Here is a 26,017-nt window from a genome sequence, read left to right as displayed (position 1 = left end):
AAGGCCTTCTGGTCGCACCGCTCCCCCACACCTCATCCCCCGATGAGTCACAGGTCATGAACTACCTGGCTCACAACCACCGGGTGTCCCGGACAAAGGGACAATGGCCTTGCCCCAGGCGAGATTAGGCCCAGACGCCCGATGCTCCTCACTCGCGTAGCAGCCAGGTGAGATCATGCATCACATGATGATCTCTCAGTCCCCCGCTCTCCCGCTCTCCCGGAATTCCCCCCGTTCCGCCCTTCTACACGCCCCCGCTAGAATCATAATAAAAGGTGCCAGGAACCAGTTTACGGGAGAGTCGCTGGGAACACGGACACCCGCGCTCCCGTTGCTGGCGCTCTCCACCAGATGAAATCACCGCGTCTCGTCTCGTTCTTACGCTGACCTCGCGGCTCGACTACAGGCCCCTGGCCCAAAAGTCATCTGGCTGGCCTCTGCAAGGGCCAGGGCTTTTATAGCCCTGGCTCCCATCTGGTGGAACAGGCTCCCTAGGGAGAACAGGGCCCTGTGGGACTTACAAAGTTTCTACAGGGCCTGCAAAATGGACCTGTTCCACAAGGCGTTTGGCCAGCCGAAACCATTTAACCCCATGACATCTAGGCCTCTTGTGGACATGATAGGGGTGGGTGGGTTTTTGTAGCCATCTCCGAATATATGGTCCCCATTTTTATAGTAATATTCTGTTTTATTGTTTTAATTGTTTTAACTATGATAAGTTTTAATGCGTTTATATGTTTAAATTATTGTACTTCTTCTGTTGTTCACTGCCTTGAGCCCTTTGGGAGAGGGCAGTTTAAAAACAAACAAACAGTATTTATTCAACTGTTACTCACAAGTGCTCCAGAAAAACCAGTTAATAAACAAAAAGCATATTTCACTAATCCAGTATTGGGGTCATATAAGTAAGTTACGCAAGTAAAAAAAACTTGAGAGGTTGCCTTTGGCATGCTGAAGCTCACAAGGAAAAAAGTCAACAATTGGCAGTAAAAGAACAGACACCAGAGGGAAAGTACTACTCCATAAGCTAATTTATTTTCCCTGAAATTGACACAGCAATAAGGTCATAGCATATACTGTAGTTTATAAAACAGTCACAAAGGGTGGGGCACAAAATATCACAGCAAAATCAATCTAACTAAGGTTGGGGAAGATCTGGAACCAAAAAGTAGGGTCATATTGACTTTCCCGCCTTTCTCCAGATCAATAAAAGCACTTGAAAGACAGGCTGAACAATTGAATGACAGATTTTTATTTACCAAACAATGTTTCATATGTGCTGCAAACAGGATGGGGAAATGCACCTGCAAAACTCATCTGCACATGAGGTTTCCATCTAAGAGGGCAAGGCCCCTTCCGCACATGCAAAATAATGCGTTTTCAAACCACTTTCACAACTGTTTGCAAGTGGATTTTGCTATTCCGCACAGCTTCAAAGAGCACTGAAAGCAGTTTGAAAGTGCATTATTCTGCATGTGTGGAATGAGCCCAAGACTCTGCTTCTGCATGCATAATGCCCATGGGCTTCGGGATAACAATAAATTAAATTTGCAAAACAAAACAAAGATTGGCAAGACGATACTAAAAGGGAGAACACTGTAAAAACAGAAATCAGACATATACAATTTACCAAATGGGAGATGTTGATGTAGCACAGAAAGATACTGCACCAAATTACTCCTTCATGTGCTAGTTGAACAGTAGCAAAATATGGAGGAGTAATACTGCAAAGCAGGAAAGGAAAAGTCACAACTGCAAAGGGAGGTTAGTCAAAACAAAGGGGGGAATTAGCCTACCCGCCATTTTAAAAAATCAAAGCAGTTAAAATGATGACAATATATTTATTATCTTCACCTACACTCTGCCTTTCTTCCTAATGGGGACCTAAAACAGCTAATATCTTTCTCCTCTTTTCCTTTTTGTCCACACCAAGCTCACTCAGCTAGCAAACATGGAAGAGCAGAGATCCAAACTTGGGTCGCTTTGATCTAGAAACATCTAAATATATACTAAAGCTGTAAAAGGTATGATGAACAAGTAATGCTGTAATTTCTTTAACACATAAGACAGGAAAAACAGAGGAACAGAAATAGAGGGAGGACCCACACAAACACACACACAACATACAGCAAGTTTATTCCCCAAAACTGGAACATGATGTACAATTTAGGGGTTCCCAAACTTTTTGAAATAAGACCCTTTTTAAACTTCAGAAGCAATCCTTAGCAGACCTCAAAAGTACGGTAAGCCCAATTATATTAAACAGGGCTTAGTTCCAGGCAAGAGTTTTTAGGACTGAAGTTATTGTTATTTTTGGGACTCACTTGCAACACTACTTCATGTTACTTTGTCCAACCCCAGCGTACAATGCAGAAATCTCACTTCAGTTTTTATTTTATGTTTGTTTTATTTTTGCACATGTTTATATTTTATTTTTCATGCTTTGTATTTATAAATGTATAGCATTACTGAACAAACAGGTGCTATTTCAAGGCTATCAGAAAAGAGCAGCAGTGGCATAGTGGTTAAGAGCAGGTGTACTCTAATCTGGAGGAACTGGGTTTGATTCATGCTCTGCTGCCCGAGCTGTGGAGGCTTATCTGGGGAATACAGAATAGCCTGTACACTCCAACACACGCCAGCTGGGTGATCTTGGGCTAGTCACAGTTCTTCTGAGCTTTCTCAGCCCCACCTACTTCACAGGGTGTTTGTTGTGAGGGGGGAAGGGAAAGGAGTTTGTAAGCCCCTTTGAGTCTCCTTGCAGGAGAGAAAGGGGGGATATAAATCATCATCATCATCATCTTCATCATCTTCTTCTATTTCACACTGCGCAGAAAGAACCCCAAATTTTCCATCAAGCCTCCAGGAGACTCATCTTCCAGCTGAAAAATACTTGCAACCTCTTGGATTTTGACCCATATAAAATCCTTTACAAAAATGAACTGGCAGAATTATGTCTTAGGTAGGATTTTTTAAAAATGGAAATAAGTCATATATGACATTTTAAGAGAAACAGGGGAAATGGATGGATGAAATACAGAATACTCTCCCAGGGAAACCCGCCCCCCAAGGGCAGCAAATTAAAAACAAACTAAAGTAGTGCAGAAGAAGCAAGCAAGCTGACAACTTGTACTAAAGAAATCAAGAAATATGGTAAGTTGTACTTCTGACCTTTGATAAACGAACACACTGATGCAACAGAGGAACTAAAGAAACATACTGGCATTTTTTAAAAAAATTAGAAGTATATTAAATGGTAAAACTAGAAGAAATATTCAGTACTAATAAACATTTTGCGTTAACACTGAAGATTCTGGTTAATAAAAAACTAGTAAAGTTACTATAAAAGCTTACCCGAAGAGATTTGTTGCAGAGTAGGCATTTGAACCATATATTATTGTCAAAGATTTTCAGGGCTGAAATCAACTGGCTATTGTGGGTTTTCTGGACTGTGCGGCCATGGATCTGGTAGTTTTAGCTCCTATCATTTCACCTGCATCTATGTGGCATCTATGGGTGAAACAGAAAAAGTCTAGATCCTGCCTCCCAGGTGAATGGTGGGAAATACCCAAGAAAATGTCCTCTATCTCATCCAATTGATTGTATTGACTCATTCTGTGTAACCTGCCTTGGTGTGTCAGTGTGGAATAGTCGGTAAGAGTAGTGGACTCTAATCTGGAGAACTGGATTCAATTACCACACCTACACATGAGTGGCAGACTTTGACCTGGCAAACTGGGTTTGATTCCCTACTCCACAGGTGTCAAACTCGCGGCCCTCCAGATGTTCATGAACTATAATTCCCATCTGTTCTTGCCAGTTTAGCCAATGCTCATGTTGGGAGGGACTGATGGGAATTGTAGTTCATGAACATCTGGAGGACCGTGAGTTTGACCTACTCCTACACATGACGCCTGCTGGATGGCCTTGGCTAGTCACAGTTCTCTAAGCCCCCCCCCCCAGTTGTTGTGGGGAGAGGTATCTGTTGTGGGGAGAGGAAGAGAAAGAGTTTGTAAGCTGCATTGAGACTCCTTATAGTCAAGAAAAGTGCGGTATAAATCCAAACTCTGCTTCTTGAGTCCCAATGAGATAGACTATAAATAATGTAAATAAATAAATAGATCTCTGTTGCAAAAATCACTTTACAGACAACTGCAGAGGGGTGTGTGGGGAGATCACAGTGGCGTGGCTATGTGAAAGGCATCAAGGACATGTTGTGCAATGAGCCTGCACCAAGGTTGAAAAGCACAGAGGTGATACAATAGCACCAGTAAATATTGGAGGGGAGGGATTATATTTTTCAGTTACCCTACCTTAATCATTGGCCCCTTCTGCACACGCAAAATAATGCGTTTTCAAACCACTTTCACAACGGTTTGCAAGTGCATTTTGCCATTCCGCACAGCTTCAAAGTGTATTATTCTGCATGTGCGGAATGAGCCATTCTCTCTGTGGAAAAACTAGCATAATGCATGAAAGGTTAAACTATAACCTCTCACCCTGATGTGTCCAATTTTGGCAGGGGAAGTTTACATGGAAGAGCATTAAGAATGCAATCGGTCCACCTACATCCTAAAGTAATACAGTCCATCCATTCTACCATCTCAGAATTCTGCTATCTCATTCTTCTGCGTGTATAAACCCAGTCTTTGTCTACACTTGATTCTGAACTACTGAGTTTTAATTAAACAATTAAATAGTTAAAGCAGTATAATTAACAGACTTTAAAGAACTGTAACTTGTATACAGCCTGCATGTGTTTTCTCTCTCCATTTTTAAATGGTGGCAACAGTCTAAACTACACAAGTTGCAACTTGCTTTTATTGTAGCACATTTCAAGTCCAGGGTCTAATTTAAATCTCATGCTCCTACATTCAGTTAAAAGTGAAAAAAACTGTTTTTGTCTTTTATTAAGTTTTAATTGAATTGTCTGTTTTGTAAGACACTATGAGGGCCTGTTTGTTTCAAAAGTGACCTACACATCTAAATAAATAGATAAATCTTAGTTATAATTACATTTTCACTTTGAGGTACTGGAAAATGTGAACACTTTTGTAATATAAATGAAGGCAGCCTTTACATAGTCAGGGGAGTTTGAAGCAAATCAAAACAAATCTTTTGAAATTGTCATTACTTTAAAAATCATTAAAAGCTAGTTGCAACTCCTGTAATCCTCTGGTACACATTTGTATTCATCTGAAACAAAGTCAGATCAACAGTTCAGAGCTGACAAAAATCTCTAGATTAGGGCATGGTCTAGAATGGAAATATGTCTTTTGTCTGATATACCAAAATGGATGTTAGTGGTTAATATGATCATTTGAATACTCTACCAGATTAAAAATAGTGAGCACCGACTGTTAGGATGACCAAATGAACAATAGTTTAAAAACCATCTCCACAACATGGTAATAATCTGTAAAATGCTAAAAAAAAACAAACCAATGTAATCCAGTGAAATGTTAACAATTATTACAATGCAAACATCACTAAAATGCTAACACGTAAAGAAATGCAACTCTACATTTTATGTAACCTCCCTGGCTTCCCTTTCCACATAGGTTAAACTATGAATGATGAAATTATACAATTAACACTGTAGCTTCCTTTCAGTCAAGACCAATATTTGAACAGGGAACCAAATCCTTTCATTGCAGGCCATTTCGGTGAGCTACTTCAGAGTGCACAGTGCTTGCAGAAGTGGGGAGGGATGCTCCATCTCCTACCCCTGAAATAAATATCTCGAGGTTCAGGCCTGGGCCTTTGCTAAACCAACAGTTAGACTCTGCCCTTGCATACATAGCTCCTTGATCCACATTTCTTGCACTACTTCCTGCCTGCTGGCACCTTTTGCTAACTCCTCTATCTACTCATGCGACCTTCTGATAGGCTTATCTATTCCAGCCCCACTTCTAATGCATTTCTCAGTTGTGGTCTGAATTGTCACTAAACTGACCTTACGAGAAGCCTACCCTACCATTTTACACAACCCCAATCCCAGAATTATTCAAATGTACACAGGACCTCCCATGCACTCAGCTTTCCATGGCCCAGAACTAAATACAGTAGTAGAGAATGTAGCAAACTGCTTTGCTGACAAGAAGATTAAAATGGACACTGGGCGCAGTAATGTCCTCAAGAAACAGAATGGCCACAATTCAGAAAGCTCATTGGACCTGTTTGGGCCTCATCAAATTCAGTGGCACAGGGCTATGCATGACTGCACCATTTAAGTTCAAGCCAGAACCAACTAAGGGAGTTCCATGTAACTATCTCTCACATGCTTAATATACTATACAACAACACTTATTTTACTGTCCCTAACAGAACAGATCCCTGTTTGTGCCAACTGAGAAAGCAGAAAATCAGACCACCCCAAAACAAGATAAAGGTTTGTATATACTTGAAATATTTCCTAAGTATGTGGGGAAATATGACAATGGCCCTTTCCGCACAGAGGCGGAAGGGCTTGGGTCGGCGTTACTGACGCCGACCCGACGACGCCAGGACCGTCCGCATGGACGGTCCCAGAAAGAACCAGGAAGATGGCGCCGCTGGACGCCATCGCCTGGTGGACTCACCTGCTCTCCGGCCCTCCGGCGCGTCGCCGGGGCCTGGGGACAAGGCTCCCCTGCCCTGCGCGCCTGCTTCAGCGTCGCAGAGCAGGGGTGTGTGTCCCCAGGCCTCAGCGACGTGCCAGAGGGCTGGAGAGCAGGTAAGTGGAGGGAGGGAGTGGGGGGGGGAAGCGCCTGGAAGCCGCTGCCGTTCACACGGCAGCGGCTTCCAGCTGGCGTTTCCAAGAAAGTGCGCTTCCCAGCGCACTCTGGAAACGCCGGCTTGGCGCCGGTCGGGCGTTTTTGCCGTCCCCAGGCCGCCATATTCCGCCCTTTGTTTAGAACAAAAAGAGAAAAAGAATACCTCCTCATTGGTATAGTGATGCTCCAGGAGAATTGAAATGTGGAGAGCTGTGGGAGGTGGGGTGAGGAGAAACACTAGACGGAAATGCTAAAATTAGCCTTCTCAAGCCCCTGAGAACTTATAGAATCATGGTAAGAGTATTTAGGTATTGGAAGGTTTATCTCCCCTTTGTTTCTTTGTTCTCTCTGTAACAAACTTTGTAGTCAAGAACATATCACGAAGGTAGTAAAAATCACAAGGTCAGGATATCAGTGTTTGGTGTCAGAAAGATGTCCAGTCATCTGTAGTTTTTATGTTTTCAATAGGATGTCCATCATTTTTGCTTGTTTGTTTCTTATTACCAGCATATCAGAAGTTCAACTGATACAAGACACACCCTGTTCCTGCTGAAATCAGTAAAGCATTCTTCTAACAAAGATGTTTTGGGATCATGGGCTAAATGACTGCCCATCCCCTCCCATTTTTAACACCCAACCAGATCAAAAGTTCTGCAGAAATCAAAAACCACCTTTGAACTGCTTTTATTCCAGCTGAGGAAAAATAAAGCTACTAGCAAGAAAATAGAAAAAGAAAGGGTTGCAGTTTGCCTCTCTCTACCATGTTTTTTCTTTGATAAAGCAATCCCAGGAAGCTAAATTTACAAAGGAAAAGTCTGTTTTCCATAACAAACAGGGACAGAATTTGATTGGTAACTGAGCACTGAGACTTGGAGAGCCATTGCCACTGAGAAACCATAATGCTAAGCTAGACCAATGGTCTGACACCGTGTAAGGCAGCTTTGCACGTTTGTCACAAATGCCCCAGTCCTCATCTCTAATGAGAACACTCAAAATAGGCTTTATTACTTATGAAAAAGATACTTCTCCCTTCCCTATGATTGCCCAACACTAATTCGGTGCTTTGAGCAAGTTCTTGTTTTACTAAATAAAGCTCAAGCATGATTTGGAGGCATAATTTCTCATTACCAAGGAGTAATTTCTCATTACATAACAATAACCTTTGGAATGCCTTACCGTCCAAGCTAGGATATGTAAAATTTTATGATCTTATTTGGATCGATACAACAAATCATTTGCCAGCTTTGGGGGGGCGGGGGGGAGACTGTCTACTGCACCGTCACAGCTAGACTTTCTAACTTTCAGTTCAGCATTTGCCTTTTGGTTCATAAGTTATACACATCAAAGCAAAAAACAAAAAAAATGAAGTAACCGACAAATAGTACATGAAAACATTTCCACCACAGTAACTACCCATTCCTCATATATTTCCCTCAAAAGGGCATGTTAAGTGTCTACCACAAGGATAAGTTACTCCCTCCACAGCACAACAGAAAGAGATCTGATGAAGTAAACCAAAATGGAATACCTGCTAAGAATCAGAAAAACTATTCTTGTAACTGCCTTTCATTTTACTGTGTCTGTCTATATATTTATAGACTACCATAAACTCAGCTTTTACCTGAATACCATGAAAACTGACAAGCATGAAGTACCATTGTGTGTGTGTGTATCCCCCCATAATAGTCTTCAGAGTAGCTCACATCATGTATAACACAATTAAGAAATAACTCCCCAAAAGGAACAACTCTCTAAAACTCAAAAATTACAAAACCCAATAAATGGTAAATAATTTTCTTTATAAAAATAAGATGTCAGACATTCAACCAGCTTCTCCAAATGCTTATCAGAACATTTCAGTATTCACCATTCTCTGAAGTTCAAATTCAAACTTTCCTTGGAAGAGTGCCACAATAAGGCTGTCACAACTGAGAAGGCCCTGCCCCAGGCACACATCAGTATGTCCTCAGGCAATGCTAGTAACATGTATGATTTTAACTATGGAGTTTATTAATTGCCATCTTGATGCTGCATCTGTGAACCAATAACATTTTTATACATACTACAAGCCATTTGTGTAATTTAAACATGCATTTTTCCAACAGCAACTGTTATATGGGAAGGATTCACTGAGAACAGGTTATCTGAAATCACTATCGAAATGGTACCATATCATCCATATGTATTGTTTCAATTTACGGTCCTCTTTTCCATCAGCTCACACAAAATTCACTTCTGTCATAACATGTGCTTTACCATCAATTGGGAAATGTAGCCGGGAGGTTCTGGAAGCTAAATTTAGGCTGCTAGGAAAAAGGTTAAAATCCAGGACCCCCAAGGTGGCATTCTCTGAAATGCTACCTGTTCCACGCGCAGGGCGAGCTAGGCAAGCGGAGATACAGGGTCTCAATGCGTGGATGAGAAGGTGGTGCAAGGCAGAGGGTTTCAGATTTGTCAGGAACTGGGGAACCTTTTGGGATAAGGCAGGCCTGTACAAAAGGGACGGGCTTCATCTTAACCAAAGAGGAACCAGGCTGCTGGCGCTCAACATTAAAAGGGGGCAGAACAGCTTTTAAACTGATCCTCGGGGGGAAAGCCGACAGGAGCTGAGGTGACTTCGGTTCGGAATACAGAGTCCATGGGGATGCAGACAGAGAAGGAGGTTTTTTTAAATCAACCACATACAAGTGAAGAGCACAGCAATGTGATAAGTGATAGTGTCTACAAAAGGCTAGAGGGCAAAACACATAAATCCCAGGTTAGGGACAGAGACAGAGTATGTCTCTATGCTAATGAAGTAGAAGCATTCGACCTAAATGGGGGAGCTGGAGTACAGAGTTTTGAAGGAGGACATTGACATAGTTGGCATCACAGAGACATGGTGGAATGAGGAGAACCAGTGGGATGCTGTTATCCCAGGTTACAGGCTCTACAGGAAGGATAGGACAGGGCGTATCAGGGGTGGTGTTGCCCGCTGCGTCAAAGAGAGCATAGTGTCACATAAAATAGACAATGCAAGGGGAGATGATTCCCCTACAAAAGCACTGTGGATATCAATACCAGGTGTGAAGGATAGTTTAACATTAGGGAATATTATGACCAAAGCGCACAAGAGGATTCTGAGATGGAAAAAGAAATTAGAGAGGCCAACAAAAGCAAAAATGTCGTGGTAATGGGCGATTTTAACTATCCCCATATAAACTGGAAAAATGCATGTTCAGGTCATAGTAAGGAGAGAACATTCCTGGATATGCTAAATGACTGTGGCTTAGAGCAGATGGTTGTAGAACCAACCAGCAGATGTGATCCTAGATCTAATTCTATGTGGGACCCAGGACCTGTGGATGCGAGAGGAAGTCAGTGTTGTTGAGTCGATAGGGAACAGCGACCACAATGCTGTCAGATTCAGTATCTCTGCATGCGAACAAGAGTGACAACTACTAATGTAGTTACATTTGCCTTCAGAAAGGGGAAATTTCTCCAAAGATGAGGGGGATAGTGCTTGGGAAGCTGAAAGGGAAAATCAAGAGAGTCAAAAATGTCCAAGATGCTTGGAGGTTATTTAAAAACACAGTCACAAAAGCTCAGCTGGAATGTGTTCCGCATCTTAGGAAAGGCACCGCCCAGTCCAAAAGAAAGCCACCATGGTTAACAAGGGACGTTGAGGAAATTATTAGGAAAAAAAAGATGTCTTTTAGAAAATGGAAGTCCAACTTAACTGATAAAGAATACCAGAGAGAACACAAATGGTGGCAAAAGAGAGTTAGCTGTAAGGGAGGCAAAAAAGGATTATGAGGAACACATGGCTGTGAACATCAAAACCAGCAACAAACAGTTCTTCAAGTACATCAAAAGCAGGAAGCCAGCAAGGGAAGCGGTAGGCCCGTTAGATGAGAACAAAGGGTGGGCTAAAAGATGACAGGGAGATTGCAGAAAAGCTGAATGAATTCTTTGCATCTGTCTTCACCCAAGAGGAGGTGAGGAACATTCCTGCACCAGAACCAAGCTTCTTAGGAGAATCCGAGGAACTAACAAAGATAGTGGTAGAAAAGGAAGAAGTTCTGGCAGCCATTGATAAACTAAATGTTACCAAACCCCTGGCCCAGATTGCATTCACCCAAGAGTTCTTAAAGAGCTCAAGCATGAAATTGCTGATCTTCTCACTTTAATATGTAACTTATCCCTGAAATCAGGCTCCATCCCTGAAGACTGGAAGATGGCCAATGTCACACCAATCTTTAAGAAAGGAACTAGGGGGGACCCGGGAAATTACAGGCCAGTCAGTTTGACATCTGTTCCTGGTAAATTAGTAGAATCTGTCATTAAAGATAAACATGTACAAAAGCAAGACCTGCTGAGAAAGAAACATCATAGCTTTTGCAGAGGCAAATCATGTCTTACAAACTTACTAGAGTTCTTTGAGGATGTAAACAGGCATGTGGATAAGGGGGAACCAGTGGACATTGTCTACTTGGATTTCCAAAAGGCTTTTGACAAAGTTCCTCACCAGAGACTATTGAGAAAACTCAGCAATGAAGGAATAAGAGGGGAAGTCCTCCTATGGATTAAAAACTGGTTGAGAAACAGGAATCAAAGCGTGGGTGTAACTGGGAATTTCTCCCAATGGAGGGATGTAGGGAGTGGTGTCCCCCAAGGATCCGCACTGGGACCAGTGCTCTTTAACCTATTCATAAATGACCTGGAAGTAGGGGTGGGTAGCGTGGTGGCCAAGTTTGCAGATGATACCAAATTATGTATGGTGGTGAGAACAGCAAAGGATTGCGAAGAGCTCCAAGCGGACCTTGATAAATTAAGTGAGTGGGCTAAGAAATGGCAAATGCAATTCAATGTAGCAAAATGTAAAGTGATGCACACATAGGGGCAAAAAATCCAAACTTCACATACATGCTACAGGAGTCAGTGCTATCAGTCACAGACCAGGAAAGGGATTTGGGCGTCTTAGTTGATAGTTCCATGGGAATGTCGACTCAATGCATGGCAGCTGTGAAAAAGGCTGGGGATAATTAGGAAAGGAATTGAGAATAAACTGCAAAGATTGTCATGCCCCCTTATATAAAGCTGTGGTGCATCATGACTTGAGTACTCAGGTTCAGTCTTGGTCGCCTACATCTCAAAAAAGGATATTGGAAGAGATAGAAAAAGCGCAGAGAAGGGCTTACAGGATGATTGAGGGACTGCAGCACCTTCCTCTATGAGGAAAGGCTGCAGCGCTTTGGGACTCTTTAGCTCTGGAGAGGGAGACGCCTGAGGGGGGGGATAAGTGATTGAAGTCTATAAAATTATGCATGGGTAGAAATGCTGACAGAGAGAAATTTTTTCTCTTTTCACAAATAATTAGAACCAGGGGGCATTCATTGAAAATGCTGGGGGGAAGAATTAGAACTAATAAAAGGAAACACTTCTTCACGCAACGTGTGATTGGTGTTTGGAATATGCTGCCACAGGAGGTGGTGATGGCCACTAACCTGGATAGCTTTGCAAGGGCTTGGACAGATTTCTATGGAGGAGAAGTCATCATGCATACCAATCTTGATCCTCTCTTGGATCTGAGGATGCAATGCTTCCTTAACAGTCCAGGTGGGTGCTCGAGCAACAGCCACAGAAGGCCATTGCTTTCACATCCTACATGTGAACTCCCAAAGGCACCTGGTGGGCCACTGCGAGTAGCAGAGAGCTGGACTAGATGGACTCTGGTCTGATCCAGCTGGCTTGTTCTTATGTTCTTCTTATGTTCTTATCAATCACCCACTGCCTTACAATCAACAACTATTGACAAATTCTTAGAAATTGAGGTGCCAGTTGTTTTTTAAATGTTGTCATTAGGCCCATATACTGAATGCCTCTCTCCCAAAAGAACACATGGTGTTTGGTCAAAAATAGCCAGCTTAAGAACAGAGTTCAGTCAAACATTCACTGCGGAGTTTAATATACACTGCACGCCCAGACCTATTTGCCTCCGAATGGTATCAACTTCTCAAATCAAAAATTTACTTATAGGTTTATTACTTGAAGATCTCTGTATGCTTTGACAGTACTCCAGAGAGATTTCCTTCTTCCTACACCTTAAAAAGTAGAGCTTCCTAAGAACAGGGAATATCATATCTCTGTTGGGAGCAAGCAACAAATCATGCTCCACCCCCCTCTCTGTCGGAATAATACCGGAACAGGAGCACATAGCCAAATATCTTGAATTATTAACTGAACCCCCCAACAGAGATGGATTTCATCACAAGTGGGCCAGATCCAATAATACGCTTCCTTAATCGGCCATTACAAAGCGGGTCGATTACATTTATCCATCCCTCTCCAGGATCCGGGTTTGTCCACACTGTAAAAAAATCAAGTGGGAGACTCTTGCTCACATTATTCTTGGACTGTCAGAAGATATGTGGGCATTAGGGAATTTCTCTCTCTAGGGCTGGCCCTAGACAAATCTGAAAGTGACTCTGACTGTTCTGTTGTGGAGCTTCTGTTAAACAACACAGATGTCATGCTCTTGGAAAAAGTAGCAAAATTTCTTTTACAAGTGACAGAACTTTCTAAGTAATGTATACTGCTATATACAGTCTTCCTGTCTGCGTTTTGAATGTACTCTTGATTTGTATTTCAAAAATGTCTGGCAACGCTCTAGAAACTCAGGCCCATAGATCTGGAAATTCTTTCCCCTAACTCAGTGGTGTGGCTTTAGCAATTCCACTCAGCAAAATGTGAAGAAAGGCTTCAAGCTTTGCAGAGCAAAATGGCTAGATTCGCCTCACTGGTATTCAGGAGTGAAAGACTGTACTCTGCACACGCGCAGAAAAACTATTAACAATATTTAGTGCTTTACAACTAAGTCCCATGCATGTGTACTAAAAATAAGTCTACTGTCTTTTACGCAAATATCCATAGCACTGAAACTTTCTGAGTGTTCACATACGTTAATTCATTATAATGGACCAGAAAGATTAAAAAACTTTCAATCATTATTATCCCCACACAGTACATGGGTGGGGCAGAAGCTGAAGATAGTAGCTTATCTAGGGCCACAGAGTTGAATCCATGACTAAGGTGACATTTGAACCAGACACTTCCTGACTCACCGTGCTATCGACTATCCTACAACCAGTTCTCATTCTGTCTCTACACATTCCCAGGGTGAGGATCTGGGCCAACTGTGGCCACTTCCTGGCACAGGCATACACACACACAGAGGCAAGGTAGAGGAAAAAATTCACATGTTTTGAGATTCACAGTAGTAAGCAATCTTTAAAAGCTGGGGGCCAGCTATCTCCAGGGTTAGTGTACACATCTACCATTGTAGAGCCATCAGTCCCAGTGAAGTGTTAGTATGGGGAAAATTGCCCAAACCACGAGGAGAGCCATCACACAGCAGCATAAGAGGCCTCTACAGCGACTGTGATATATGTGCCTGCTCTAAAACTATTTGGGCAACTTATTTTTATTTCTTCTTACAGTACTTTAGATGGTACGAAGTACTTGTACTTTATAATCATTATCTCAGCAATCTTTACACCTTTGCTGTTATCATCTCCACTGTGGCACATAGGTGACTAGAGACAGTGCTTGTCAAAGGTCACCTAGTGAGCTTATGGATAACATAAATGCAGAACTTCGACACTGTCAGGACATACTCTTACCCTCTATACTCCACCTTTTCTATGATCAAGCCCCTTTGCAGTGGTTAATAGAAAGCTCATCCTTCAACAATGCAACGGACCAGTAACAGATACATGAATCTCACCTACTAGTTGGCTTCAAAGTGTTTTCACTCAGTTATCTGGATCCCATGGGCAAGAGCTAACTGCACAGTTCTTGTCAGAAAAGTTCCATTCAGACTGACCCCACAACACACCAATATTTTAACCAGGGCTCCATGTCACCTGATTAAGGAATAATTCGTTAATTTAATAATGTGAGTCTGATTCAATTAAAATTTGAATGTGAGTAAAAGAAAGATTATTGAGGGAAAACGGCACACTGCTCTTTTAGATGAGGCATGCATATTAATACAAGCAGCACCATTTTGGAGGAAACACTCCTTCCAATGTGCTAGAAATGGTGGAATTACTCTTCTAACATGTTACCAGCTGCCTCCTGTACATGCAAGTTATTAAAATAACTTTTTAAAAAATGTGCCTGATTAATCTGGAACAAATTTTTAAAAGCTGACCAATTTTTTTCTATCAATCAATGAATGTTGCAACACTAAATTTAAACTCTTTAACTCTATCATGTGAAAACCTCCACCGATTTAGAGAAGGAGAAGCAGATACAGATTGTTCTTGCAACCTGCGAAACCATCTGTAGCCAGAGACTTTCCTCTCTCAAAACTGGCAATGCGATTATATCGCCTAGACCAGCTGTTTTTAGTGTTTTTTTTAAATATCGCATTATTTTCCTGGTTTTCAGTGGCTGAAAATCATCTGACTCATCTCTATAAGAAGTGCATCCATCTTACATTAAGTGTCTCTGGTAAGAAGACGCCATGGGGAAGCATGGGTGTACGGGCTTAGGGAGTGGCCAAGATGCAAATCTCTCGCTTTCTAATTTCCCACCGACTATAAGCAGGTATGGCACCCTGTTATCAAGTGTCACATACACGCATATGGTAACTTAACACAACACACGCAGGCGTTTCAGCTATACATAAACAGGCAGTGCATGCAAAGATCACCCCTCCCCCTCGCGTGTCTTATTTTCCCTTAAGCTTGCAGCTCAAGGCTGTTAGCCTGCATCTGAATCAAACTTGAAGAACCACGAAGGCCTCGCACCTTAAACAAACACCAGACGTAAGGCGCACAACTGCCAGTCTCAATGCTGTGCTCTTTTCCTGCTGGGATATCTTGCAGCACGAGGGAGGAGGCAGGGAGGGCCTCGCCTACTCAGCCCTACATACTGAGAGTGAGTTAACTGCAAAACTTAAAAAAAAAGTTGAGTTTTCATCCAATGCAAGAATGGAAGTTGGCAAACGTTTGCCTACCTGGTACAAGTCTGCAACAAGTGCATGCAGGGTCCCACCCAGGTCAACGTGAGCGCATTTTTTCTTTTTTACACCAACAGAGCAATTGCAATTTTAATGTATTGCTCATGGTCCTATTTTGCATACAGTACAGCTCATCCAGTAAATAAATGTCGTTCCGCCAGGAAATATATGCGCTCCTCTCGTAACAGCCCCCCCCCACCCTCACCCTCACCCCCACCCCCCGCTGCAATGTATCTTCCCTCAGAGATTGTAGGGGGGGACGAAGGGGAGGGGTGGAAATAACTAACCTCCACCCTTTTCCAGCCCACGCCAGGGAAAGCTCAAGGTAGCAGGACTTACCTTGTGCATGAAATTCTGTGCACGCCTCCTAGTAAGGGGGCTCTACCCCCCTTGATCTCTGCTGCAAAATCCCAGTGTCAGCAAAACGCTGTCAAATTATTTTCGTGCAGAACCGGGAAGGTGGGGGTAGAGAGAGAGAAGCAGAAGCAAAAAAGGGGGAGGCGGCTAAAGAAGAAAATTGGATCCCTCCGCCGAGAAGGGTCTGGTCCTGAGTTTGCAAACCAGGAAGTAAGGTGTCGGCAACGACAGTACTGCGAAGCTCTCACGCGGGTGGTTTGTCTAACAAGCGATCTGCAGATTTTTTCGGCGTGGGGCAGCCGCCAAGTCAGTCCCAGCAAATGAGTTACCTCTTCTCCCGGGGTTCAGAGTTGGGCAACCGTCCTCCTATAAAGGCTGTATATTCAATGCAGGTAATAGAGCCCTCATGTTACGGAGGTCCAGCCTGACAGCGGCCCCGATCAGACTTGCCATGGGCAGCAATTTGTCTTGGGGGATATCATGTCACATAAGGGCTGTGAGATGTCCCCGGTGATAACAGAGCAGCGTGCAAAAGGGACTGCATGCATGGCGCGCCGTTTTTCCCTTTGAAACTCCGGAGAGCTGGGGTGCTGTGCAAATTTGCGTGTTGCTGCTGCGAGGGGTGTGTGTGGATTTCGTTTAAAGGCAATTCGAGGAAAAAATCTATATAGCCCGATCTTACGCATGTTTTTTTCGGAAGTAACTCCCACTGTATAGACCACAGATTGCACCTTTAAAAGCAACGTACGCCCCCGCCCCAAAGCTTTGCATTTCTAGGAGAGTAAAAGGAGGAATGCTTTTAAGGCGATCCTGTGCATACTGGTCTGGAAGTGAGCCCTAAATAACACTGGGACTTGACTTCCCAGTAAACATACATAGGATCGGAAAGCAAGGAAATCATTTCGGAGTTCTTTGCCGCGGTTTTCTGCTTTCGTCCCCCCCCCCCCCCCCCGTAGAGGACGACGAGATTTTAAAACAGAGCTGCTTCGTAGTAGGGTGTGGGCTACTGTACTGTATGCGTTTCTCCTTCCTCCCACAACGCCATGACTGCAAAACGTGGGGAGGTGGGTGGGGGACTCCTCCTGGGAGTGCCCCCAGCCGGCTTTTGATTGGTGCAGCGCTCAGACGTGAGCCCGCTTGCTCTTCTCTGCCCTCCCTCTGCCGAACACTTCTCAGAAAAGAAACTTGCAGTATTCGTCGCAGTGAGAGTCTTCTCCATTTTTCTTCCCTTAACGTATTTGCAGATAACCGAACCAGAACATTGTGTGGAGAACCTCCCTACCTCTGGCAGGAATTCAGCTTCCCAGTGTTTTATCCCCTGGCAAGGTTCCTGCTTTTTTCTCAGCTGGATGAAAAACAGCATTTCAACAAGCCTGGTGAAGCTTCCCCCCCACCCCCCACTCATCTCATCAGCTGGCCAGGGAAAGGTACCCTGTTCAAAGGTCTGTGAGAGATGGGTGAGGAGAAAGCAGTCAACATGGGGCTGCTTACTGAGTTGTGTCCACCACCTTCAGGAATTAAGGGCTGGCTCAGCAGAACAGAGTGGACAGTTCCAGTGGAATTGGAGGAATCCTTGAAGGGTAGCTACTGGGCAGAAGCGGTGGTGGAAGGTGACACTGGTTGAGGATCTTTTGTAAACAACAATTTTGATACTTCAGCTAAATTTGGTTAGTACTGTGCAGAAGACAATGGCAAACCACTTCTAATTATCTCATCCCTTGAAAATCAAATCAAGCCTAAACTGTTCCTAGAAGCTAAAATGACTAAAATGACCGGGGATCGGGCGGTATATAAATTTAAGAAATAAATAAATAAATAAATTTAAGAAATAAATAAACAGAGGCTGTTGTATTTTGGCCACATTATTATTCTCTTCTCCCACATTATGAGAAGACAAGAGTCACTGGGCAAGACCTTAATACTAGGAAAAGATGAAGGCAGCAGGAAAAGAAGAACCAACATGAGATGAATTGGCTGAATCAAGGAAGCCACAACCCTCAGATTGCAAGACTGAGCAAGGGTGTTAACAATAGGAGATTTTGGAGGTCACTGATTCACAGGGTTGCCATACATCAGAAACGACTTGATGGTGCTTAACACACTCAAACACATTAGCACTTAACCAGTGATTAGATGTTCTTGGACTGTTGTATTGTAAGCTCATGAGTTAATCTTGACAGGTCTGGTTTCAATATGTATACTGTATTCATTGCTTGATGACTTACCTGTGATGACTTGCAGGTGTGGCATCACAGGCAGAATTTTCACATATTTTTATATGATCTCAAACAAAATATTGTACAATAGACTCCTTTTATACATTCAACAGTACAACTCAAGAGAGGTAGGATATAAGGGATATATTAGTGTATTATTGATGAAATGATTGAGCAGAAAGTTGTCTTTTTTGGAGTTTCTGAAGGAGAGGATGCAGTAGGATTCTGTTGTGGTATAGGAAAGAACAGCAGATAGAACAGCCTTTTTATACCTAACTTTTTAAAACATTTGTATCCCATCCTTCTTTAGGCTGAGTATGTCTGAGCAGCATTTCACCCTTAGCCCTGTGACGTTTGTCAGGCTAAGGGCCATTTAACACATCAGAAAGCCAATATGTTGCAGAAACAAGGACTGTTGACAGATGTGGTCTGGGAGCATCATACTTCTCAGGCTAACTGAGTCTGTGATGTGTGAGTAAAAGGGGCTTAAGCTTTTCTCTCACATTTACAGCACTACTTTGCTGATCTGAAATAGCCCTGGGAACTGCAATCAGACCCACTGAAAAAAGTGTCAGTTTCAGTAATGTGTAAATTTCTCCAGTGGGAGAAACACTGACTCTGGGAAAGTGGGCTCGCTTGAGGCTGAAACCGCCTCCAAATTGGGCCCAAGCACAGAGCTTCCAGGCCAGCTATGGTTAAAAATCCTTGTGGTGGCCATATGTTCACCATGTGGACCCAGTAATCTGTGTATTGGCGAGCATAATTTCCTCAAAGCCACAAAGTGATATTTATACCTTCAGTCCATTTCACACATTGCTCAAAGAAACATCGGTATGTCATATACACAAGACCACAAGTCACAGATTGTCCTGGCTCTTTACTTGCTTAAGTGATATGTTTATTGCATTCACATTTTCCGTGTATGAAGTGTGGTTCTGAGCCTGGTTTTTCTTAACCGCCAGAACTGAAGGCCTTATGTCTTGTTATTTCACACAGGAAATCTAGGTTCATCACTGAGTGTTCACTCAAGGAGGAAGAACAGCCAAATTAGACTTTCTAATATACTTTTCACAATCACATTTATATTCTTGGGTATATACCTTTTTTTTTCAAACTACAGAATTCTGTATCTTTCTCATAAACTTACATTATCATCTAACCCAAAACTAACATAACCCAAAATTAACTAATCTTCTGATTTACAAATGAATGTGTAGAGATTGTTTTTATTTCATTTATTCACACATTTATATTCAACCTTTCCTTGTGGCTTAAGGTAGTCTACAGTCCATAACAGCAAAATGCCACTGTTCCATGCTCCAACCTAGTAAAATGCCTACAACTGAAAATAGAGGACAGAGTGATACAATCTGCTTTTGGCTCTGATTGGGGAGAAAAGAAGGATATAAATTATATATAAACATGCACTATATTATATATAATTATAAATTATATATAAACATGATTTTCAGGCACAGTATATTTCTGATGTTTCTTTGATTGAGTATTTGTGGCACCCTGCAGGACAAGCCCTGTTCTTCATTCATAGTCCTGGTACATGTAGCCCACTTGTCGATGGATGTTCAGGGACACCAATACCTGCTGCGGTCCTTGTCAACCCAGACGACGACCGAGCCGGTATAGGGTTCTGTTTCTTTTGTTTCACCATTGTAATGGGTTGATGGGTGCACTTGGTCTGGCTTCTCCGATGTGGCTTTTCTGGCATGGGTGACCCTTCTGATAGTATACACTACTGCCAGCTAAGCCCACAGCTTCGTGGAAGCACACAAGCCCCTCCGCAACGACAAGGCTGCACCAATTAGGAGGAGGAGGAAAAGGAGGAGGATTATTATTATTATGGAGTTCTGACATTGCATGGTGGGTGGGGAATCAAACCTGGTTTTCCAGATTAGAGTCTGCTGCTCTTAAGTACTATATTACTCAAGCTCTAAGAACCAACTGGAAGGATAAAGGTCCCACCACAGCAGAGGGAACTGGTTGGATAATTGAACTGGATGTAAGAAACACACATGCTAAATTGTTTAAAGCAAATTCTATTTTTTGACCAGTATGAGCTAACATTAATAAAGTTTAATAAAAATTATTTTTAAGAAAGGTCTTGGTCTGGGAGTTTTATATATATTACCTTAACCTCTCTCCCTTTGTCTGCCTCTCTCTTTGTTTCTTCTGGCATACCCCCCAATAATGCTTACTGCCCTCCTCCTTCTACGTTGTTTGTTTGTTTATAGTTTAGATTTATATCGGCACCAGAAGGATTTTGAGTAGATCTGTTTAAGATTGTTCTTAGAGTTCAACAGTACTAATAGCTTTTCCTCTAACAGTATTTTCTAGCAGAATGTTATCCCACATTTTCAAAACATTCACTTGTTGAAGTGTGCCTTACTTATATTTCTGTGTGACAGTTCATCAGCAAAAAGATTAAGTGATATAATTTTTCCATTGTGCTTCAACCTCCATGTGCTGAGATAAAGGAGCAAGGTAATCAGTTTCTATTTGAGAAAGAGAAGCGCAAGGATATCGTTGAGAATGAGATTAGGTAAGAAGCTCCATTGTGCATCTAATGGGCATAAGTCTTGATGAAATTATTTCCCACAATGGAAGCAATTGCACAAATAGGTTATAGTATTCCATTATGGATGTAGATTTCAATATATTTTTAAACTATTACAGAAAACCCTCCACTATACTGTCAGATTACTGCACTGGCGTAATGCCCATTGGGCAAGGTGGGCAGCTGCCCAGGGCATCACCATGTGGGGGGCATCAAAATGCTGGGTTCGTTTTTGGGTATTTTAGTGGTTTTCCATTTGTGGCCTGCAGGGGGCGCAGTTTTTAGGCTAGTGGCACCAAAATTTCAGCGTATCATCAGGAGACTGTCCCTATGCTAGCCCCCAAGTTTGGTGAGGTTTGGTTCAGGGAGTCCAAAGTTATGGACTCCCAAAGGGAGATCTCCCTATCCCCATTGTTTTCCAATGGGAGCTAATAGGAGATGATAGGGCTACAGTTTTGAGGGTCCATAACTTTGGCCCCTGAACCAAACTGCACCCAAACTTAGGGGGGATATCATTAGGGCAGTCTCCTGATGAGACCCTTGAAAGTTTTGAGACTGTGCCTTCATAAATGTGCTACCCCGTGTACTTTACAGCCTGCAACCCCCATTAGCTGACAGCAAGCAATGCAGAAAACTCCAATGCAGAACAAAAGATTCTTGGGCAAATTTCTAGGATGTTCCTGCAGGGGTGCATTTTTGGATGTATCGGCACCAAAATTTCAGGGTATCATCTGGAGATGATGGCACCCCCCAAGTTTGGTGCAGTTTGGTTTAGTGGAGGGGCCAAGAGTTATGCCAGACCCTCAAAGCGCTGTAGCCCCCATCTCCTATTAGCTCCCATTGGAAACTTAATGGGGGGGATGGGAACACTCTTTGGAGAGTCCCACTTAATCCTTTGGACTCCTCTTGAACCAAACCTCTACCCAAACATGGGGAGTAGCATAAGGACAGTCTCCTGATGATACGCTGAAATTGTGGTGCTGATATGTCTAAAAAATGCACCCCCTGCAGGCACCAATGTCCTGGTGCAAAAAAATTTGGTCGTGGTGGAGTGGCCGCCCATGGGGGGGGGGGGGCATCCAACTCAGGTTTTGCCCAGGGCTACAGTTTGCCCAGGGCTGCCTCGTTACGCCCCTGGATTACTGTGTCATCAATTTGAATGCGTCTGTTGTCACTAAATGGACTGGAATGATGGACCTTTTTGATTTTGCCGCTACCAATGTTAAATGGTTAGTGCAGGTCATTTATGTTCAGATTATTGGTCCCAGGTGGTCTGTTTTTGGGAAGCGGAGTTTTTTCCATGCACCATTGTGGAGTGTTTCTGCGCCCTCTGGGGTTTCCCCAGCTTTTCTCCAAACTTTCAAACTTGGTTTGCTTCAAAGTTTTGGGAAAGAGACCAGCTAAACCTGGTGAATGTGAAGCGGGGTTTTGCTGTCCACTTGGCTGTAATTTTCCTGAACTTTATTAGATTTCTGGGTTTCAACATCAGGTTACCTTGGTTTAAAACAGTTATATTTTTATAAGATAACCACCTTGAAGAATCATTTCTCTCTATAATTTTTAATTCCTCCATTCTGGAGAGCCAGAACAGAATCTTTGGATATAATAATCTCCTATATTTAACCCAAATTTTAAGCAATGGGTTTCTAACATAGTGGTTTTTGAAGATCTTATCTCCTTTTTTATTTTGTGGATGAAAAGGCCATAGATAATTGTGCCAGCCCTTTGGATTGTTGTATCATTCTAATTTCAATAAATCTAATTCTTGTAGGAATATCCATGCTTTAACCCAACTAAGAGTGGCTACATTGAGATTCAAGCAGAAATCAGGTAATGCATAGTCGCCTCATGTTTTAGTATCAATCAGGTAAATATATTTTATCCTGGGCTTTTTGCCACCCCAGATGAATTTTATTATATTTGATTTTTGGGTTTTAAATATCTTATCGGAGGTTATCAAAGGGATATTTTGGAATGTGTATATAATCTTGGGCAGTGAAGACATTTTAATTAAAGAAATTCTCCCCACGAGAGATAAATTTATGGCCTCCCATTTCTTGAAATCTTGTTTTATTTCACCCCATAACTTAATATAGTTTTTTTAAATTAAGCTGCTATTGTTATTTTCCAGGTATTTTACTGTTTTCACAAGATTAGAAATTTGTTCTAATTCATTTATTTCTAGAACTGATTTGTTTTTTGTTAACATTTTGGTTTTGTTGTAATTTATCTTTAAGGCAGATACCCTGCCATACTCCTCTATCATCTGTAATACTTTGTCTATTTTCTTTTTGGGATCATCAATGAAAACCACAATGTCATCTGCGTATGCCTTAATCTTATAATTAAAACCTTTATGTTGTAGACCTTCCAACCACTTTGATTCTTTAATCTTTTTTTAGTAATATCTTAATTGTCAAAATAAACAATAGAGGGGACAGGGGACAACCCTGTCTTGGTCCTCTTTTTATTTCCAGAGTTTCTGAGTATTCATTATTTATCTTGATTTTTGCTTCTTGGTTCTTATAGATATTAGTTGTCCCTTTTAGAAAGTTACTAGAGATGCCAAATTTTTGTATTGCTGAGGAAAGAAATTTTCAGTTAACCTTTTTGGCATCCAGGTATATTAGGGCCATTGTTTTGGGGGATGCAAATTAAGAATTTCAATATCAATTACTGTTCTTATGTTTTGGGCAGCTGACCTTCCAGGCAGGAATCCTGCTTGGTCATTCCCTATATAATTGGGTAATGTTTTCTTCAGCCTTTCTGCCAAAATACTAGCGTAGATCTTATAATCTATGTTAAGCAATGATATCAGCCTAAAATCCTTAGCCTCCGGTATTTCAGATGTTGCTTTAGGAATCAGCGTTATCGCTGCTTGTGTCCAAGATTTGGGCATTGTAATTCCCTTTAAAACTTTTAAGAAAAAGAGATGTTGTCAGAGGTGGGATCCAGCAGGTTCTCACAGGTTCCCGAGAGTAGGTTACTAATTATTTGTGTCTGCCGAGAGGAGGTTACTGGTTGGTGATTTTGCCACGTGATTTTTGCCTTAGTTACGCCCCTCCTCTCAGCAGTAGTGCGCAGAACTTGAAGCAGTCTAGCAGGAGGTGCACCGGCGTGTGTAGCAGCTCATAGCGCATAGCATGCAAGTGCATTCATTTCGCCAAGCGATGGCCCTACAAAGAGTGGCTTTCGCGCTCCCGTTGCCATTACAGCCCCGCCCCCCCCAGGGAATGCCCCTGCCCAGGGAATGCCTCCTCTACACACGCCCCCGTCATGCCCCGCCCAGCCCCATTGGCGCTACCCCACAGTTTGAATCCCACCACCATGGGAACCTGTTACTAAAATTTTTGGATCCCACCACTGGATGTTGTTCTAATTCTGAGGTAAATGTTTTATAATATTGGACTGGGAGCAGTGATGGGATTCAAATAATTTAACAACCGGTTCCAGTGGTGGGACTCAAATAATTTAACAACTGGTTGCTTACAAGCATCATTTTAACAACCGGTTCTGCCAAAGTGGTGTGAACCTGCTGAATCCCACCACTGACTGGGAGTCCATCTAATCCCGGTGTTTTGTTCTTTAATCTAGTAATTGCATTCCTTATTTCTTCAATTGATATTTTCTGATTGAGTATATTTAATTCTTCTTGTGCAATGGGAGGTATAGACTGTTCTAATAAATATTTATCAATTTTATCTTTAGTTGCATTTTCATTTTTATAAAGGTTCTTATAAAATTTATAAATAAAGTTTTTTATCTGCCCTTTTTCAGTTATAATTTGAGAGTCCGCTTTTATTTTATGAATTAGTTTAGTTTCTTGTTGTTTTCTAATTCTATAGGCTAGCCACCTACCTGACTTGTTTCCAAAATTATAGTTTTTCTATCTCATATATATCAAATTTCTTGTTACCTCATCAGTCGTCATGTTATTTAGTTGATCCTTATAATACTTAATCTTATTTTGTATTTATTTCATTTGTCTGGTTAATTTTAACTGCTTCTCTAAATCTTTCAGTTTATTCTCTATATCCATTCTAATTTTTAATTTCTCTTTTCTAAATTTAATCTCAGCTCTGATAATGCCTCCCCTAATAAAGGCCTTATGTGCATCCCATTAAACTTCCAATATTCCTTAAGATTTGCCCTAATATCATCTACACGTTGTTGGTTTCTAAGAACCCAATCTTTAATTCTTCTATATGCTGATTTTCTACCTACATTTAATTCTGTGGTCACTGGGTTATGGTCAGATAGTGTTATATGAGAGATGTAAGCTTTCTGAGTTTAACTAAACAATGTATTAGAAATCAGAATTAAGTCTAACCTAGTATGTGTTCGATGTCTATCCGAAAAGAAAGTATACTCCAAGTAGTTACCTGATTTTTTCGCCAGATATCCACAAGGTCTAATTCCTTTACCATCCCAAAAAAGGATTGTGGCAGTTTGTTATCTTTCACCATCTCTGATTTCTTTTTATTTCTGGACATTTGTTTTTTGTCTTTTTGTGGGTCTATGATCCCATTCATATCACCTAAAATGATCCAGTTGTCAGTAGAATACTTTAATAAGGTGTTATACTGTTTCTTTAAAAATTCCGCTTTTTTTCTCATTTGGGGCATATACCCTACACTTAATGTTTTAGTTTTGCACAAGTTAGTTTCTACTATAATATATCTGGTTTCTCTATCTTTTAGTAATTCTTTGGGGTTCAAGTTTTTATCTATATAGAGAGCAATACCACTCTTTTTTTTTTCATGAGATGAGTGGAATAATATACCTAATTTAGGTTTTTTTTAAGTATTTCTCATCACCTTTTTTGTATGGGTCTCTTGAAGGCAAGTTATTGTATTTTTTTCTTTATAGAGTTGGTGAAAGATATTTTTATGTTTTATAGGATTATTTAATCCATTTACATTCCATGTTTGTATTTTAAAATGTATTCTGATGGTTCAGCTTACCAACTTAATATTCTGTTACTTTCAAATTTATCTTATTCCTGGACAAAAACTCCTAAGCTTTTAATGTACTTCTTATAAAATGTCTTTTTGAATTATATTGAAACACTACTCCTTCAGGTAGATTCCATCGGAAGGTAACGTTGTTT

The 26,017-nt window shown here is 41.6% G+C and overlaps 1 protein-coding gene across 4 annotated transcripts in view; it reads right to left on the bottom strand.

Annotated features, from left to right (window-relative positions):
* The window catches only part of TRERF1 (transcriptional regulating factor 1), a 109,510-nt gene extending 93,283 nt beyond the window's left edge, over positions 1-16,227 (bottom strand). For all 4 annotated transcript variants that reach the window (XM_048513774.1, XM_048515408.1, XM_048516221.1 and 1 more), the window contains exon 1: positions 16,102-16,227. The gene's annotated coding sequence lies outside the window, so the exon portion shown is untranslated. The remainder of the gene's footprint in view (positions 1-16,101) is intronic.
* Between the last annotated feature and the right edge of the window lie 9,790 nt (positions 16,228-26,017).

The sequence above is a fragment of the Sphaerodactylus townsendi genome, linkage group LG01 (genome assembly GCF_021028975.2).
Source record: "Sphaerodactylus townsendi isolate TG3544 linkage group LG01, MPM_Stown_v2.3, whole genome shotgun sequence".
NCBI lineage: Eukaryota > Metazoa > Chordata > Lepidosauria > Squamata > Sphaerodactylidae > Sphaerodactylus > Sphaerodactylus townsendi.
Note: the sequence above shows the minus strand (reverse complement) of the source record. Positions and strands in the feature narration are given on the sequence as shown.